The following is a 5,346-nucleotide window of genomic DNA, read 5'->3' as shown; positions in this document are numbered from 1 at the left end:
TTCCCTTTTAAGAAGGACTGAAGCATCAGCACTTTGGTCGTCCTTCTTCTTGAGCTTCATGTAGTCTGTGGATTTTATCTTGTCTAAGTGTATTTTGGGCTACCATGTGTGTAATTTTTGTGATTGGGTTACCTCACTCAGGATGATATTTTCTAGCTCCATCCATTTCCCTATGAATTTCATGAATTCATTGTTTTTGATAGGTGAGTAGTACTCCATTATGTAGATACATTTTCTGTGTCCATTCCTCTGTTGAAGGGCATCTGGGTTCTTTCCAGCTTCTGTTCATAAGGCTACTATGAACATAGTAGAGCACGTGTCTTTGTTGTATGTTGGAGCATCTTTTGGGTATATGCCCAGGAGAGGTATAGCTGGGTCCTCAGGTTGTACTATATCCAATTATCTGAGGAATCTCCACACTGATTTCCAGAATGGTTGTATCAGCTGCAATCCCACCAACAATGGAGGAGTGTTCCTCTTTCTCCGCATCCTCGCCAGCATCTGCTGTCACCTGAGTTTTTGATCTTAGCCATTCTCACTGGTGTGAGGTGGAATCTCAGGGTTGTTTTGATTTGCATTTCCCTGATGACTAAAGATGTTGAACATTTCTTTATGTGCTTCTCAGCCATTCGATATTCCTCAGCTGAGAATTTGTTGTTTAGTTCTGCACTCCATCTTTTAATACGGTTCTTTGACTCTCTGGGGTCTAACTTCTTGAGTTCTTTGTATATATTGGATATTAGCCCTGTATCAGATGTAGGATTGGTAAAGATCTTTTCCAAATCTGTTGGCTGCTGTTTTGTCCTAATGACTGTCCTTTGCCTTACAGAGTTTTGCAGTTTTATGAGGTCCCATTTCTGAATTCTTTGTTTTTTCCTTTTTTTTCTCCATTTTTATTAAATTGGGTATTTTTTATTTACATTTCAATTGTTATTCCCTTTCCCAGTTTCCAGGCCAACATCCCCCTAACCCCTCTCCCTCCCCTTCTATATGGGTGTTTCCCTCCCTATCCTCCCCCCATTAACACCCTCCCCCCAACAATCCTGTTCACTGGGGGTTCAGCCTTGGCAGGACCAAGGGCTTCCCTTTCCACTGGTGCCCCTACTGGGCTATTCATTTCTACCTATGCAGTTAGAGCCCAGGGTCAGTCCATGTATAGTCTTTGGGTAGTGGCTTAGTCCCTGGAAACTCTGGTTGGTTGGCATTGTTGTTCATATGGGATCTCGAGCCCCTTCAAGCTCTTTCAGTCCTTTCTCTGAATCCTTCAACGGGGGTCCCGTTCTCAGTTCCGTGGTTTGCTGCTGGCATTCGTATTTGCTGTATTCTGGCTGTGTCTCTCAGGAGAAATCTACATCCGGTTCCTGTGAGCCTGCACTTCTTTGCTTCATCCATCTTATCTAGTTTGGTAGCTGTATATGTATGGGCCACATGTGGGGCAGGCTCTGAATGGGTGTTCCTTCTGCCTCTGTTCTAAACTTTGCTTCCCTATTCCCTCCCAAGGGTATTCTTGTTCCCCTTTTAAAGAAGGAGTAAAGCATCTGCATTTTGGTCATCCTTCTTGAGTTTCACGTGTTCTGTGCATTTAGGGTAATTCAAGCATTTGGGCTAATAGCCACTTATCATGAGTGCATGCCATGTGTGTTTTTCTATGATTGGGTTACCTCACCCAATTAATGTAAATGTGCATAACTGTGCTTGAGGGTACTCTACAGCTTCAGGTACCTTGACAATGAGTGATCTTTGAAGATGGAGACCCATTGCATAATGAACTCTGATCCAAAAGTTGAGTGGGATTACTTGACATAAAACTTGGTTATGGAATGCCTGCCTGGCTGTCAGGTGATGGTGATGACGGGAAACAGACCAGGTAATTGGTTCACCTTGACCACATCTATTCTAGCTGGTCTCTAGACTCACTGTGCATATGCTGGAAGCAATCCTGGAATCTTCTCTCTTCTGTGATATTTCCAATTTTATATACCACTAACATCTCTGCTCTCTGGAACCCCTAAACACCTCCCAGATCTGGAAAGAAGGATAGCTTGAACTTAGACCTTCCCTCCTCCAGCCTTAGACTTTAAGTCGAGGCTGCTTGAAAGCCACTGCATGTTGGTTGGCCCTTCTTGTCAGTGTCCATTCGGCCATCATAGTGCATCTATCATTTTGGAACTTCCAAAGGCTCAATGAGCTGCTTGTCTGAGATAAGGGACCAATATTATTACAATTCCCTTTCATGGCAAAGCCCTGTGTCTGCATCACTAGCGTAGACTGTGCAGCTGAATGCCAGGTGGAACCAGGCGGGGCAGGCATGAAGCCATTGCATTGCTGTTCTTCCATTCTGGACAGGAACACTGTCTAAGCCTGCTGTACCTCCTCCTTCAGCACCAAGGGCTTACACTGAGCATCCACGGCATCTACCAGGCTGGAAACAGGACATTTAACAGGCCGACGCTGCTGAGTGTTGAAGTGCCTGCCATTAGCAATGAAGAGTGGAACTACCAGCTCTTTTGTGATGTGGACTTTCTGCCAGAAAGTGAGCGTAACGCACATGTAGGTGGGTCAGCTGTTTTCTATTGCTGTGATGAGACAACATGGTCAATGCGGCTTATAGAAGGGAGGGTATATTTGGCTTACAGTTAATTCCAGAGGGATAATTGTCCGCAGTGCTAGGGAAGCATGGGAGTGAGCAGCAGACTCGATAGCTGAAGCAGAAATGAGGGCTTGTAAGCAGGAAACAGTGCTGCCTTGAAATGGCTCTTTAAACTCTCAAAGCCCACCTCTGGTAACATACTCCCTCCAACAAAGCCATGACTTCTAATCCTCTTAAATTGTGCCATGAACTGGGGACTTTATGGAGAACGGTCTCATTCATAAGACCACAGTAAGTGACTTCTGGAACCCTTGCCTTGGTTCTGTTGCATGGTTCCCCCATCACGTGGGGCTCTCAGTGCTCACTCCTGATTAGTATCTGAAGATAGTCCCCCCCCCAACCCTCCATGAATACTGGGGCTAGGTGGTGACCTTGTTTCCAACTTATGCCTGGTTCAGATAAATCTCTCTCTATCCCCCACATCTCCATGATGCAGTGAAATTGTGATGCATTATTGTAAGTGTTTCTACTTGGATGGAAGGATATTCTTGGACTCGGAAGCCCAGGAAACATACAGCTCTGAGGTGGGACAGTGTCCCAGTGAAAGGGCATCCTGATACACAGGGGCCCAGGAACCTTAAACCTCTGAGAGGAAGCCTCATCAGAGACATTGTAGCTCCCAAGGGAGGGTATCCCAGCTGAGGAGTTCAGGAGCCTCAGTCCTGCTCCTTTTCTTCAAATCTTCTCTTAATTTGTTCCTTTCTTCTTGGCTTCTTCATACTGGTGAGTCATACCAGACAGGAAATATTATGAAAGAGATTTATTGGAGGGTTCATAGTGTAGAGGGACAAATCCAGGGATGCCCGCCCTCTGCTTCCAGGAGCCCTGGACAAAGGGTCAGGGCTTGTATAGGATTTCTGAAGGGCAGAACTTCTCAGGGCAGAGATTTCCAGTGTTAGGATTGGTGGGATTTCAAGTCCTAAGCTTGAGGTGGCTCAGGAATTGGTGGGTTTTCCTGCTCAGTGATTGGTGGCTTTTTTCCCCACCCCATTTTTCTTGCATCAGGCCCATGAGGTTAGGGTGAGAAGTTCTTTCTGGATTTAGCTGGCTTTTGCTGAGGCACTGTCTCTGTGGGGCTGCTGGGGTGTTTTTGTGTGGAGAGAGGCTAGAGAGTAGGTACTGCCACTGTGGACAGTTCTTGTGGGACAGTTCCTGCAGTGGTGTTTCTTAAAAGCTGTAGGCCGAGGCACAAAAGGTGTCATCATTGTGGACAGCTCCTGAGGAGCAGCTCCAGCTGAGGTGGGAAAGCAGTGCACCACTGTGGACAGCTCCTCCAGCTTCTATCTGTAGGCTGATGAGATGTGGTGCCACCGTTTTTTTGACAGAAGCTATCATTTTGGACAGCTCCTGTGGGACATTTTACTGCGGAACCAGGGCAATAAGAAAAATCCCCACAGAAATGACCTTTTGGTCCATAACGAAATTCTTGGACAGAAGATAGAATGAGCTGGTTAACATACTAATTGCTAACTTGAGAGTTGGGTCCTCCCTCTATCAACATTTTAGTATATTTCGCAGTACTTCTCAACCAGTGGGTCTCATATCAGAAATCCTGCACATTAGTTTTATAACAGTGGCAAAGTTACAGTTATGGTGTAGCAATGCAATAATTTTATGGTTGGGGGTCACCACAAGATGAGAAAGTGTATTAAAGGGCTGCAGCATGTGGAAGGTGGCAAACCACTGAAACGTTGGGATCCTCGGGGTCTTCTGCCTCTAATACCCACTTGGTTCCTCCTGGGTTTTCTATCAACAGTTGCTGCAGCTCCTGCCCCCAGCCTGACCTGGTAATCCGCTGTCCTCCCACCACACAGCCACCTCTGGTTCTGAGTCCTCCTTCACTTCCACTTTCATGAAACTGAAGTTGTATTCTCTGCTCCTTCAGCTCCTCACCACTCTCAGCGTGGTATTCTGAGGGCAGAGACTTCTCACTGCTAGACTGGAAACTGTTCCTCTAGACCTTAAAGTGGGTGAGGGCGCTTTCTAAGGTTCACCGTCCTTGGTTTTGACTGTGAGTTTGATGTCAAGGTTTATTTAAAATAAGTTCTCATTATATAGTCTTGGTGGGCCTGGGACTCACGGGTCTGTCTGCCCCTGCCAATCAAGAGTATTAGAATTAAAAGGAGTAAGCCGCCATATCTAGTTATAAGATTTTTGTGTGATTCTTGGGAGTCCTCTGGCCCTTAAGTAGGAAGAGAGCAACCTGGATACTTTTAAAAAACTGTCTATGAAAGCCTCTTTAAATGAAGATTAACTGAATTTGTAATTGTCCTAATTTTAGCTATTGTTAACTGTGCTTAGGGTTAAAGACCCATCCTTAGACAGCAAGCAAGCGAATGCAGAACCAATTAGTAAACCTCACAGAGCTTAGTTTGCTTAGTTTTGTTTTCAAACTATACTTCAGCTACAGGGCCAGGGGCTCTGAAAACCCTTAGGGGTGAGGTGGGAGAGGGCCTCATGGTAGCCACGCCCTCGGCACGCCATTTTAAGACAGGCCGCGCGCGCACACGGGAGCGCGAACGCGGTCTCCAGGCGCGGTAGCCAATACCTGCACTTCTGCTTTCAGCCTAGCAACTCCAGACCAATGAGCGGAGGGCTATCGTTTGCACCCCCTTCTCTTCCAGCCAATAGGAAACGTTCCTATGCCCCCGCCCCTCTCTAGGAGCTCAGGACTCGGGCCTCACTTCCGGACCGCT

This window comes from Rattus norvegicus, chromosome 14 (assembly GCF_021556685.1).
Source record: "Rattus norvegicus strain SHRSP/BbbUtx chromosome 14, alternate assembly SHRSP_T2T, whole genome shotgun sequence".
Lineage (NCBI taxonomy): Eukaryota > Metazoa > Chordata > Mammalia > Rodentia > Muridae > Rattus > Rattus norvegicus.
Note: the sequence above shows the minus strand (reverse complement) of the source record.